Here is a 14,982-nt window from a genome sequence, read left to right as displayed (position 1 = left end):
ATTGTTGAATAATTGCAAAAGGGTTGGTTGCACTCTGGGATGAGCCGGTGACGTCTGTAGAGTAAAAAGTTATTAGCGTGAATGGATTGGGTTCAACCCCGCCCCGGGGAATATCGATTACTGTGAGGGAGTGAAAATGACCAGACTTCTATGTTTGTGGTGATGAATAGTATGTTTTGTGTCAATTCTGAAGTTAACAACCTAAGGTACAAATGAGAGGCTAGCATTAAAGTATAAATACATATTTGCCATAAATATAGAAAATTGCCACACTAATAAATTTCATTATATTTATGCTATATATCATACTAAATTATACGATATAGATATTTATTTTTTAATTCTAGTTGGCCGCCATATTAATTTTATTTATGAATAATCGTGAGATATCAGGTGTATTAGCAGTGATATTATTTTTAGGACAAGTTGAATCAGATATCAATTTGCCTATTGGGCAAATTATTCAATCTCTTCCACCTCAGTATGCATATTTTATTATTGAATTTTTTTTTAACCACTATTAAATTTCAAAGTTGTCACACACCAGTGTGATAAACCTATTACCCAAATTTTAACAGTATTTATTTCCGTAAATACAGAATACATGAAGAATTCGACGTTAATTTTTAAATTGTTCACATTTTTGTTCTTTTTTCCATCTTTTCTGTTAAACAATGTCTTCAGAGGTTATTATTTTTTTTTTAAATATAGTCTTATTAGAATTATTATATAGTCAGTTTTATTAGAATTGGCTGAGATTGTTGACAAATACAAACAAATATCCGACCTAGTTGTTCGATTTAAAGTAAATAATTAAAATTAGAATAAACATGCTAATTTAAACATTATTAACGCATAATACTCTTTTTTTGTTAAACATTTGTTAAACTTTTTTTATAGAAGAAATACATAAAAATTGAATACATATGATTGTTATAATTTAAAATGAATATATTAATATCAATCCATTATATTTAGTGGTCTATTGACCAAATTACTTCTTTCAAATTATTAATCTTTTTATGTAAGGTTTTGGTTGAAATGGAAAAAGTGGTGCCACGAGCGCGATTCGAACCCACGACCTTCGGCTAAATACGCCGCTGTTCTAGCACTTGAGCTACCGTGACTTCGATCCAACTCCCCATCTCTACTTACAACAGTTCGAATTCTCCCTCTTTATGCCATTTTTCAAATTTGGTGTCCGAGTGGATCGAAGTCACGATAGCTCAAATGCGGCGCATTTAGCCGAAGGTCGTGGGTTCGAATCCCGCTCGTGGCACTAACTTTTTCATTTCAACCAAAACCTTATATAAAAAGATTAATTAATTGAAAGATGATTATCTACTTTGAAGTCACTCATTTGAGTTTTGATATCACGACAAAACTGTGCCATCTGATCCAGGTAAACGCGTTTGGGCTCAATTACATGTTTTGTGGAAATTTGCACAATTTGTGAAAAAATCAAGATTGAAACTGGCGCAATAGGCCGAAAAGACTGCCCTAAAGGATTGAAAATGGCTAACGCACGAGTCCAATTGTGTATAGCACGATGAGCCAACCCAAAACACGACCGGGCAGAAAGCAATTTTAATTATTCATACATAAAAACACTTTCTTTCGAGCAGAGGTCGAGATTTTATGTCCACCGGTCAATCGTAATCCGGCGAACGTCCATTGTCAGCCTGAAACACATGTGGGATCTGTTAATTTAAAAGTCATAAATATTAGGTTTTTTATGACATCGTAAATAGGAATTTATTGAAAGCATCTGCTGCAAAATAAACCAATATACATAAGTTAATAACTCGATTAAGGTTAGCTTTTCAAACCTGCAAGGCACCTAAACAAAGGGCAGACACCCTATTATTTTTATGCATAATTACTAGTGAATGTGCATATGCTTTTTATTATATGCATAAGTTTTATTCTTATACCGTCAGCAAATTAGAAAAAGCAATGAAAAAATATTCACCTAGGATCCTACTAGCGTTATGATTTTACTTTTTATTGGCATCATCAGATCAACCATCAGATTATCTTAGACAATCCTTCCTAGTAATTTTTTATTTTAAAACATACCTGAAAGGTCCTTGTGAAATGGGTGTGCATATGCTCATTACTTCCTTATATTTTTATTCTTATATCGTCAAGGAAAATGAAAAACAAATGAAGAAATATGCACTTAGGATTCTACCAGAAATATAATTTTACATAATCATTCCTAGCCAATTTTATTTTTATACGTACCTTAAAGAACCTGCTGACTACGTGAGTATATGTTTTTGATCAATTGCCTTTATTTTTTTTAACAATTGCCAAGCAAACCAAGGAAGAAAATAAATATCAGATTAATTCATTCTAGTTATATTACTGAAATTTAAAAAAATTAAAACTCAATTTTAGTAATTATATCCATTATATTTCCTGGTCCGATTGACCAAATAACCTCTTTCAATTAATTAATCTTTATGTAAGGTATTGGTTGAGAAAAAAAGTCAGTGTCATGTGGGATTCGAACCCACGACCTTCTGCTAAATTCGCCCGTGCTCTACCACTTGAGCTATCGTGACTTGGATCCACTCGGACACCAACTTCCCATCTCAACCAACCTTTCGAATTTTCACTCTTTTTTGCCATTTTTCAAATGTGTAATCAGGATTCGATTCTCGGCGAAATTTTAGACTCGTTGGCCATTTTTCAATCCCTTAGGGCATCCTTGTCAGCCTATTCTGCCAGTTTCAATCTTGCAGTTTTCCCAAATTGTGCAAATTTCCACAGAACATGTAATTGAGTTACTGATTTTTTAAGTTATATTATTATATAATATTTATATTAATTTCAATTAATTAATCTTTTTATGTAAGGTTTTGGTTGAAATGAAAAAGTTAGTGCCACGAGAGGGATTCGAACCCACGACATTCGGCTAAATACGCCGCTGCTCTGACCACTTGAGCTATCGTGACTTCGATCCACTCGGACACCAACACCCCATCTCAACCTACAACCTTTCGAATTTTCCCTCCTTTTTGCCATACTTTGGTGTCCGAGTGGATCGAAGTCACGATAGCTCAAGTGGTCAGAGCAGCGGCATAATTAGCCGAATGTCGTGAGTTCGAATCCCGCTCGTGACACTAGGTTTTTTATTTCAACCAATACCTTACTTTAGATTTATTAATCACCCTTCTTTTTAAGCAACAACGCCAAATTGAATATTTGTATTTTCCATATTTGAAAGGATAATTTTATTTTGTTTGAATTAGGATTTTTCGAAGTTAAAAATTCATAGTTTCAGTGAACCTTTTTTTATAATAGTCATGCCAAAAGGTAAACGAGAAAAGATTAAATTATATGAAAGGTTTTTATTATATTATATTTTTTAATAAGGGGTAAATTTATTCTTTCCTCCAAGCCCAATTAAATCAACGGTTCAACACGACTAATTACGATTATGTCCTTACTCCTGAAAATAATTTTATGGTTCGCTTCTCTCGACAATCGAATCTGCAAGGAAAAGCCGAACATCATTATCCGTTGAGGGGATCGTAAAAAGAGCCGTCAATGAATCATAATCCGGGCGAGGGAAGCGAGGCAACAGGGGTCCTCTCTCCCCCTGGGGGAGATCCGCAACGATCCGCTCAGCAATAACACAGGGACTCGCCTCGTAATAAGTAAATCACCACAAGATCTGGGTCAACACTGACCTCCCTGAACTTTATTCAATTATTCGTCTATGAAGTCCGTTGTCTGGGCGGCTTAACCGGGTTAAAATGGACGGGAGCTTTGAAGCCATTGATGCCGACGGTCAATTAACTGTCCAAAGAGTGGATCTAAGTCCTTTTGTTTGTTACGGATGGATGATTCCATTAGTCATGCCACTACATAAAATATGTAAAATCCACCTGCTTTTATGAATTACTTCCCTTAATTTTAAATAAAAAATCTTGGAGAAATATCCCTTCCAGGAGGATTTTGAAACTCTCTCTCTCTCTCTCTCTCTCTCTCACTCTCTCTCTCTCTCTCTCCCTCTATCTCTCTCTCTCACTCTATCTCTCTTTCACTCTCTCTCCCTCTCTCTCTCTCTTACATTTTCTGAAATTTGCTGGTCTCTAGGTTTGGAAATAAGTAGTTTAGAATCACCATAGTCCACTAACAATAGATTTTGTGGGAACATAGAAATTGTTAAATTTGTGAAGGCAGACTTTTATACAGGGTGTTTAATAAATTCATTCAAAATTTCCTTAAGTTTTTTTTTATTTTTTCATTATTATCTTTCCAGCATACCAATCCTTCATCAATTTCTTCATCTTTAAAAAAGGAATTTTAAAAAAATTACGCCACTTAAAAGGATAGTAATGGAGTACGTTTTCTGAAATTTGCTGGTCTCTAGGTTTGGAAATGTTCTCACTACTAAAACACTTATTTCACGAACGTTTACAAGTTTAGTATTGATCACACCTTATTGGAAATTTAACGTATTTTTCAAAGGTAAGTACGGACTTGTCCAAAACCTTTTAGTTTTAGAGTTAAACGTGGAATAACGCCGAAACTTCTGAGATTCAGACCATAGTTAATTAGGACTCTTTGGTTCCATTTTGAATGTAGAATCTACGGGAAAAGTTTGTAACACGAGTAGCCGAACACCCTTCATAGGGCACCTTACGCCTAGTTCAACATCAAAATTTCAAATACGACCCTATACATCCTGGCACATCATTCTTTTTCGCGGAAAACAATGATGAAATCGGATTTTAAATTGGCCAAAAAATGACAAAGTTATGAGAAAAAGAAACCGGCAGCATATTTTTGGCGAGGAGCTGTATATTTTATGTTCACGAAAATTCGAATTCCTATCTCCGAAATGTTGGAAGGTTTTTACATGTTTGAGATCAAAAAATAAAATTACTTTAAATTTTTTTAAATTTTAATACTTTATTATTTATATTACAATTAATTAAGGTTTTTAGTTGAGATAAAAATGTCAATGGCACGAGCGGGATTCGAACCCACGATCTTCGGCTTGATACCGATGCTCTACTAATTGAGCTATCGTGACTAGATCCCCTCGGGCACCAACTTCCCATCTAACCCCACCTTTTGAATTTTTCCTCCTTTTTGCCATTTTTAAAAAAAAACCTTAAAAACCTTAATTAATTGTAATATACTAATTGGTCAAGCGGACCACGAAATTAGCGAATTTATTATTTATTCTTTGTCTTGCACAAATGTCTTTGTGAGGCTGAAAATAACGTTTCGTTCCAAGTTCCCCTCTAATGGTAACTAAACCGTTCGAATTTTCAGTGGTGGTGCAATCGGATTATAAATTTGTCAAAAAATGATAAAGTTCTGCAAAAAATTTGGAAAAAAACAACAGCCATTTGGTTCACTATTTATTAATCACGTTTCATGTTCGAACTGCCTGCCTTGCATAAAGATGCAAAGATTTGCTTTTTTAAACCACTGTTCACCGGTGCTCAGAGGGATAGTGTCAGGGGAGATGGATTGACAAGCATTTTCTATTCTTTGCCGCAGTTCTTCAACTTAGGTTTCTTGCTTATGATTGTCTGAGGCACTGTTTTTTAAATGGCCCCACAGAAAATAGTCAACTGGAATTAAATCGGGAAATCGAGGAGGCCAGGGATCTTCTCTTATCCACCCTATGCCAGAAGTGACGATTCAAATAACGTCTCACCTGCAAAGAATTGTGTGCGGTGCATCCATCAACCTGGTGCCCCATTCTTTGTCGTTGTTAGAGTGGAACATCACCTAATATTGAGGAACTGAGCACCATTTAAATTATTTTCGTAGAAATAAGGATCAGATAATTTATTTCCGAGAAGTCCACACCATAAGTTGATAGTGTGAACAACCTGATTATGAAAAGAGTACGAAATTGATTTTCCTCTGCCCACGTTCGAAAATTCTAATTATTTAAGTTATATGTCATTAGAAGTGAAATTGGGTTCATCAGTCCAAAGTGTATGGAAGAACGTTATATTCAGCCTCCCAAATTGTGTCATTTGTGCAAAGAACGTTAGACGCCTGCCATAAGAAGAATCGCGAAGTCTCCCGACAAGATGAGGGCGATAGGGCTTAAAACGTAAGTCCGGAATACGTCTGTAATATTATATTTTGAAAAACTTAAAACCCTTCCAACATTTCGGAGAGAGGAAATCTGATTTTCGCGAACATACAGTAAAATCACACTAGTTTTTGTGGTCCGCTTGACCAATTAATACCTTTCATTAATTAAGGTTTTTAGTTGAGATAAAAAAGTCAGTGTCACGAGCGGGATTCGAACCCACGACCTAAGGCTAGATACTTTATCCCAACTAAAAACCTTAATTAATTGAAATATATTAATTGGTCAAGCGGACCACAAAAATTAGTGAGTTTAATAAGTTAAAATGAAATACACTTCACTAAAGTTCTCCGTGGCCATTTCATTTTCGCCGAGAATCAAATAGATTACAAGATATTTAAAAAATAGCAAAAAGGAGAGAAAATTCAAAGGGGGGGGGTGAGATGGAAAGTTAGTGTCCGAGTGGATCGAAGTCATGATAGCCCAAGTGGTAGAGCAGCGGTGTATTTAGCCAAAGGTCGTGAGTTCGAATCCCGCTCGTGACACTGACATTTTTATCTCAACTAAAAACCTTAATTAATTGAAAGATACGGTAAAATATTCGGCTACTCGTCGAAATTACGCTGTCGGTTTCTTGGTGACATCAACTGATCCGTGTCTCCTCATATTGCGAGAAACCCGAATAAACGTTTTGGGGTTTACTCGGAGGCTATCAGGAAATTGCTGGGTGTACAATTCGACTGCACGACGCGCAATACCACCACTATCAATAAAGCAGTCGTAAATATCAACTTGCTGTTGATTGGAAAAATGTTCTCTTCTATTTATTTTGAATGGGATACTGAATGTAATTAATAGGTACTATTGTAAAATTTATTTACTCCCAGGGCGTATACAGCCGGGCCATCTAAAAAGGACACCCTGTATAGTTGAGATTCGTCCCCTTTTACCCTTTCTCGATTTCTTCTGTGATGGAGGATGCTGTGTTAGTTACTGTCATCCCAATAATAAGTTCAAGGCCTTAATAAAGTTTTGCACATCCTCCTCTGGCCAGGGTTTCTCTTTTTTCGTTACGTAAAATACCCTTGTGTCCTGGTACCCATGAAATCACCAGTTTTGTTTCCCCTGGTTTTGAAAATTTTGGATGCATTCACTGAATAATTTTGATGTATATAAAAGATTCGGCGAAAGCGAAGAGAATAAATTAAATAAATTTTTAGGACCGTTACAACTAGGTGACAAAACCTCATCCCTGTTATTACGTGAAATTCAAAGACCAATAGGTGCCAATGTGCCCAGCCACATCATTCGTGGAATGGTTAAAAAATTACATGCCCGCACACAACAGATTTAACAGATTTTACGAGTTTGTGATGCCATTAGATGGCAGACAAAATAATATCAGTTCAGCTACCCGCCGTTGCTACTGTTTGCCCCAACTCAGAAATAGCACTTCCAAGAAAATAAGTCGAAGCACTATACAAGATAGGGGTATTCACGATCTTTGTGTTAACCCTGTTAACTCTGTTAGGTTAGAAAAATTATGTAGTAGACTTGTAAGAATCGGATAGTTGACATTGCTCGATGCCAGGGCCAATGTTAGATGTTAGGTCGAAAATGTAGTCACATTGCTAGCCGTTAGGGCGAAGGTAACCAACATGGCAGCCATGAATTTAACAGCTGTTTTTTGCTTACGCGTATTTTTATTCTCAAATACGCATTTATTAAATCAGACCAATACATTTCTTTGTTGTGTCTAGAACCTTACATACTTCTCGATCTCATTCCGATCACGCAATAACTCCTCTTGACGGTCTTCGCCAACGCCATCTTCAGAGAAAGACTAGCCACACTGGTGGTATCACAAAAAATATAAACAAAAAGTTAACAAATCAGCAAACTTGTCTACTTTTATTGTCTCATCGGGAAACGACAATCCCAATCCAACTGGAGGTCGTTGCGGATGGAGACAAAACCTTCGCCGCTTATTACTATAAGATCGTAAATCGGGGGCGTCATTTGTGGTAGACCCAGGAGCTGATATCTCGTTACTTCCGCCAAGTCCGACCGACATAAGAAATAATCCTTCGTTACTGTATGCGACTTAAAAATCTCCACTTATCGCCAACCATCTACTTCACTTAGATTTCGGACTCCGCCGAATCTTTCCATTTGTTTTCACATTGATGAGGTAAACTGTCCAATTCTAGGAGCCGACATTCTTCACACCCACGGCATTTTAGTCGATATAAAGCACAAACACTTATTAGACCCAACGGCTACCCTATGTCACCGGTGAACCCTATACTGTCAAAACTACCTGCCATCACCACAATAAATTCGCCCACACCTCCTTAGATTAGTAATCTCATAGGAAAACCAAACATCGCGCATTAGCTTCAATTCAATCAAGGGATCAGCAACTTCAGAAGTCTTACACCATATTATCACCAAGGACCTGCATGTTTTTGTACGTCCACGTTTACCACCAAACTAAAGAATTAGAGTTCATACTCCAAAAAGTTATATATCGTTATTCCAATAGCCCATAGGCCAGCCCATTATATCTAATTGACAAGAAAACAAATTCGCGCCCTTGTGGTGATTACAGAAAACTGCACTCACAAACAATTCCTAACGTAATGCTCTATAAACCTTTCAAAGATTTATGATCTATCACGAGAGACCTTTTGATCATTTATGTCTACATTGATGATATTTAATCTTCTCTCCCTATATGGAAGGACATAATAAACATATGAATATTTCATTTGCAAAGCTTGGAATGCATGGATTGTCAATCAGTGTGTTCAAAAGCACTTTCGCCAAATAAGAGGTTGATTTTTTTAGGATACCATGTATCACAAAATGGTGTATCACTCATGACTGAAAACATATCTCATATTCTAAATTTTCCTAAACGACAAACAATCTCACAACTCAAATCGATTCCTACTTATAATAAATTTTTATCATTGATTCTTTCCACGCACGGCCGAAATCCAAGCACCTTTACATCTGCATTCCACCAAAAAAGATAACCCACCTATATGGACAACTGAAATGGGCATTGCTTCCGACAAATGCATAAACATATTACAATCTAAAATCACATTTACTTTTCCAGATCCCACTGCAAATTTATCTTTAATAGCTGACGCGTTCAACACTGCTATCGGTGGCGATATTCATCAAGATAAAGACGGACATCCACGACCCTTAGCCTTCTACTCCAGGAAACTAATAGCAGCTGAATACAAATATTCCACGTATGATCGTGAATTATTAGCAATATACGCAACCATAAGAAAAGTCTCTTATTTATTGGAAGGTCGCACGTTTACAAGCTTCAACACATCATCGTCCGCCCACATTTGCATTCACCAAAAGAAAAAACAATTCATCTCCTAGACAACTAAGACATCTCTCATATATCAGTAATTTTTCTACCGACATTCAGCATATTTCCGTAACCAGCAATATTCCTGCAGGCACACTATCCACTATCCAGGTCAGAGCATCCTTTGATGCCATCATCAAAAGCACTCTGACACCAGCTGATCTTGCCAAAGCTCAACCTGCAGATAACCAATTGACTAAGTTTCTTAATTGAACCACTACTGCTGGTTTACAACTAGTAAAATTACACCTGGACTATTCAGATCTCTACTGTGATATTTCAACAGCCGCATCAGACCTTAGTCCCTCACACACTTCAACAGTTCCATTCCATAGCTCATCCCGATTCTAAAACAACTTCACGACTAATATCAGAGAGAGTGTTTGGTGTAGATGAAAAAAGACACAATGGGTTCGACAGTCACATACCTGCCCAATCTCCCAATTTCATTCGCCATTAGAAAACACCACTAACAACCTTTCTTAAACCGGACGAGTGATTTAATTTTGTGTATGTTGATATCGTTGGAACACCTACCACCATCCAGAGGCAACAACTACCTTTTGACTTGTGTGAATCGCTGGGTAGAGTCTTTCCAAATATCAAACCAAACAGCGGAAACTATTGCTAACGGATGGATATCACGTTTTGGTTCACCTCTTCGTCTGCTGGTTCACCTTCGACAGACCAAGGAAGAAATTTCATTTCTTCTCTCCTTCGCCAGGTCGCCAACATATTGAAGTACATCACACTACACGCTACCATCGGCAAGCAAACAACAACACAGGTCATTGAAAGGCGCTCGCCGATCAAGACTCCTGGTCATTAGATCTTCCAATAGTACAATTAGGATAACGCTTACGAGGAAGGCATCAACGCAACTGCAGCTATTCTGGTCTATGGAACAAATCTGCGACTCACAGGTCAATTCTTCGAAAACCCTACAAAACAGTCACCAACACGTAATTACGTTCTCAAGCTCAACTGCTTATTCTCCAGAACCCTCCACCACAGCTTGGCACTCCTCGCATTTGTGCATCGTGAATTGGACTCAACCACCTACGACTACATCAGATTTGATGATTCGCGCATCCATTCAGAAACCTTACACGTGACCATACAAAGTTCTTCGATGCTTACGATGATTGCAGACACACCTACCACAGTATACAAAGATCGTTTAAAACCTGCTTTCCTCATAAACGATGTTGACTCTGAAGAAACAACATACCTTCCACGCCCATTTCCTCATCAGCAACAGAACAACATTACGTCCTAGGAGGGGATCGGTGTCGTGGCCACTATCTAAATTGTGTACACTGATTCTGCGCCAAAAACAGCCAATGTAAGTTGAGAAATAAAACAGAGTTCGAACAGTCAAGTCCGTGTCTCACTTCCTTAACCTTGTTTTCAATACAATCTATATTTCCTGTTCAGTTTAATAATTAACTCAATTATTAATCTTTATTCACAATTAAGTCCTAAACTTCTATGAAATACTGCAGCTAAAAAATGAGGTTAAATACCTAGGAATAATCTTTGATAAAAAGTTAACCTGAAGCATATGATAAAAAAGGTAAAATATCGATAATGACCACAGGAAGAACCCTTGGCAAATCTTGGAGACTAAAACCGAAAATGGCCTACTGCTTATTCACGGCAGTATTAACACCCAAAATTACTTAGTTGATGGATCAAAGTTCAACAAAAACTAGCTACCCAAACACTAGGCAGCAACAAAGTTTAGCAAACTTATTTATCATAGGGAAAATGAGAACAACCCCCACCTCTCTCTCACTCTCTCTCTCTCTCTCTCTCTCTCATTCTCTCTCTCTCTCTCTTTGACCACCTCTTATACCCTGTCACTCTCTCTCTGTCTCTCTCTCTCACTCTCTCTCTCTCTCTCTTCCATCTCTTATACTCTCTACCTCTCTCTCTCTCTCTCTCTCTCTCTCTCCCTCCCACTCTCTCTCTCTCTCTCTCTCTCTCTCTCTCTCCCACCTTTATCTCTCTCTCTCCCACTCTTTATCACTCTCTCTCTCCCTCCCTCCCACCCTCTCTCTCTCTCTCTCTCTCTCTCTCTCTCCCACACTTTATCTCTCACTCTCCCACTCTTTATCACTCTCTCCCACTCTTTATCTCTCTCTCTCTGTCTCTCTCCCACATTTTATATCTCTCTCTCCCACTCTTTATCACTCTCTCCCACTCTTTATCTCTCTCTCTCTTTCTCTCTCTCACCGCGTATTGATGATATCTTAATCTTATTATTTTAAATTAATAAAAAACGACCCTATCTATGATTTCAAAGGCTCATTCTCGCGTTAGCTGTGCATTAGATTCTGTTCAAATGCATAATGCACTGCTGTCCGAGCAATTCGTCGTACATATTGATTAGCGTGTGCCGTCCGATTACCATTAACGGAGAAGCAACAGCTTACTCGCAGTATTCATGTCGGCGTAGGGGTGAAATTTATGCGTGCCGAACTGTCTCTGGGGGAATAAAACGGCCTCTTTTACTATTCATCGTTAGATCAAATCCAACTGTACGACTTTTTAAAAATAAATCTACGGTTTTTATATCATTTTTGCAACTTTGAGGATTTTAATAGGTCTCAAATGCAAGCCTAGTTGGACAATAGTGTCATTAAGACAACCTATCAGTATATAATGATTTATGCTAAAGAAATGTACTTCGTTATTCAGATATTCTAACGTAGATCGCATATTTAACGAACATTCGCTCTTGCAAACCAAGGGTACCTCAAGGTTAGGGATAGGATACCTTTCTCTAGAATACCTTTACTCGTGGCTTTCCGTTTTGCAGACAAGGCCTTACAGCTCATTTCTGTGACGTTGTCTTCTCCACAAGAAAGAAACAGAGAGTTAAACCTGTGTATGAGTCTTGGGGAAAAGAAAAATAAGCATTGACTTCTTGTTTTGTATAAAAAAAACCTTGTGTTACGCATGATTCTTATAGCTCCAAGCAAGATAAAAAAATTTAAAACTCAGAAAATTTGTCAAATTTTTAACTATTTGGGTATGTATTTATAAAAAAGAAACGCTAGAGGCATATTGAGTCTAGTTTTATTTCACAATTTTATATTTCAAACTTTAAAAGGGAAAAATTTTTTTTATAAAAAATCTCTCCAGCTTTAGATATTCTGTAGGATGTCCGGGGTGTCGTCTCTACCAATTGAACCGGTTTACCTGGTCAGGTCCCGTCGTTCCGATCGGCTCAGTTAATTTCTCCCTTTTGCACTTTTCCAATTCAATTACACGGTTGTTAATGTTTTTTTGATCAGCTTCCCGAAGGGTGTTGAACCTAGAAATTCAACTTTCAACTTTCGAATTCAACGTTCGAAATCGGTCAACCCCGGTCTCAGAGGGTCCTCGTCCTCGCTTGTACGTCTGCTGCCGGACTCGTTTCCGCAAACGAATCCAGGAAATTCGACATTGAGGACACAATCAACGGTTAACAGTTATCCAAGAAATTCGACCTTTTTATTCAAATTTAATCACAACCTTAAGCAAACATTTTACCCAGAAGATTTATATTTTCGTTTATATGATGCTTCCGAACTTTAAAAACTGGGCACAGTTATTAAAAATGTATTGGACGAGGCACTCAACAATGACTCAATGTTTACCGTCTCTTTTTATCAAATGAACAACAACATCAACATGAATTTTATTAAAACTAAGGCAGATTGTCAATAGCAAACACTTGCAAAAGTTTCAGGGATTTTTTTGAAGACCGTGTTGACACATTAAATTTTGTGGGAAATTCCAGGTGAAATTTCCCTGGACATCGAACAGGGTTCACCCAGGATCCGCCAGGATCCCACTGGGGTATCCTTAAGGCGCCAACTGACGTTGTTTCAACATATAAAACACTTGTTAACATATTAACGTGTCTTTAACTTGGCCTAACATGCACTTGACAGGGACACAGGCGTTTAATAAATATTTCAATCGATCTTTTTAAATTTTTTGACGACTGCTTTTTAAACTTGCAAAACGGCGTGTTCGTAACAAATATTTTTATAATGAAAAAATTGACAAAATAATGAAGCGCTTCTTAGGTCCGAATATTTTGGCTTTTTATTGCGATAAAAATGCGTGAATTTTTGATTTTATAAAATTATAATACGATAAAACATTAAACTACTACTATAAAATTAAGATTAACGTGGGTAATGTTTTTTGATTTAAATTTGTATGAACTGAATTCAGTCAATTATATGACGGAATAATTAAAAGTATAATCCTGCTGATTTTTGGCGTGCATAACGTAAGACTGGCAAATTATAAGCAAATTACTGAATGCGTGTTAATGGCATTTCATAATGTTTAGTCGAATGGACAGGCGGAGGCTTTGGGAAAGAGGGTTCAACAAATGTGCAATTGGTATTACCTCAAGGTGACGAGTTGGCTCCCTTTCTCTTTAATATGAGACGGCGCCGAGGAGTGCAAGCTTAAAAATTAAAAAAATCAATACGATCGAATAGTATTTTTTTAAGTTCAATTATTTTCAACAATCTCCTTGAAGTCTTACAAAAATCACTATAAAAAGTACTAACAATTTCTACACCAAATATAGACGGAATAGACATGAATGAAAATTTGTTGAGAAGTACAAAAGAGTGTGGTAAATATTACAAACAAGTACTTAAGTGATCTTATAAATCGAATGAAGGTTGATATATGTGGAGGACAGCTTTGGTAGGAACATTTATGATTGACTTAGACAAAAAGAAACAATATATTTAACAAAGGGAGTTGATAAAGCGTGACATATGCATGAATAAATAATAGGATTGCAATTAGTAAAGGGCAATAAGGGCGTTAAGGCCGGCGTAACAGGTTACCAATAAACGATTTGGTACTATTTAATTCCAAAACGTTCTAAGGATTGTAGAGCGGGATATTGATTTTCGAGTGGGTCTCCCCTCTTGTTGCTGTGCATGAGTAATAACGAAAGGGTGGCGAGCTGGGGGATGAAATGGGGAGAGGGAGAGAGTGAGGGAGGGAGCTACATCTGCCGAGGGGAATTTCTGGGGGAGTCGATAGAACCTGGCCCTTGGAGTTGTGGAATAGCTGCTATACCCGAACCTTGTCAACACTCCCTCATACCACAACCTTTCCTCCCACAAGAAAAATATTAAAACCACAACGGCTTCATTGGCCCATCTCCAGGGCGATCTTTCCCATAACACCATTCATTATTTAGAAGACCTTGTAAAAATGGTTATTATCTCTATTAGGCGGTGGAATTTTCTTTCAATCGAGAGCAGAAATGATGGTGAAGGAGCTGAACTTCAGCATAATGCCTTCTTTATATAGACCATGATTGAAATCATGAAACAGTTTCAGCAAAAATGGCCGTATAACTCAACTTTAATATAATTTCGTTATTACTGTCGGATTAAAAATTTATTGGAGGAAAATTTTGTATATATCCAGAGTTTTTGTTCTCCTCACATTATCTTTGTCCTGACAATCA

The 14,982-nt window shown here is 37.2% G+C and overlaps 1 protein-coding gene and 1 non-coding gene across 2 annotated transcripts in view; one reads left to right on the top strand and one right to left on the bottom strand.

Annotated features, from left to right (window-relative positions):
• Window positions 1–14,982, top strand: part of LOC106667923 (PQ-loop repeat-containing protein 1) — a 311,097-nt gene that overhangs the window by 243,490 nt on the left and 52,625 nt on the right. The window lies entirely within an intron of this gene.
• Window positions 4,983–5,053, bottom strand: Trnastop-uca. The gene has a single exon. It is a non-coding gene; the product is annotated as a tRNA-Sec (tRNA).

The sequence above is a fragment of the Cimex lectularius genome, unplaced genomic scaffold (assembly GCF_000648675.2).
Source record: "Cimex lectularius strain Harlan isolate CLEC.00 unplaced genomic scaffold, Clec_2.1 scaffold120, whole genome shotgun sequence".
Lineage (NCBI taxonomy): Eukaryota > Metazoa > Arthropoda > Insecta > Hemiptera > Cimicidae > Cimex > Cimex lectularius.
The sequence above is the reverse complement of the archived record's forward strand: the minus strand, read 5'-3'. Positions and strand labels throughout refer to the sequence as shown.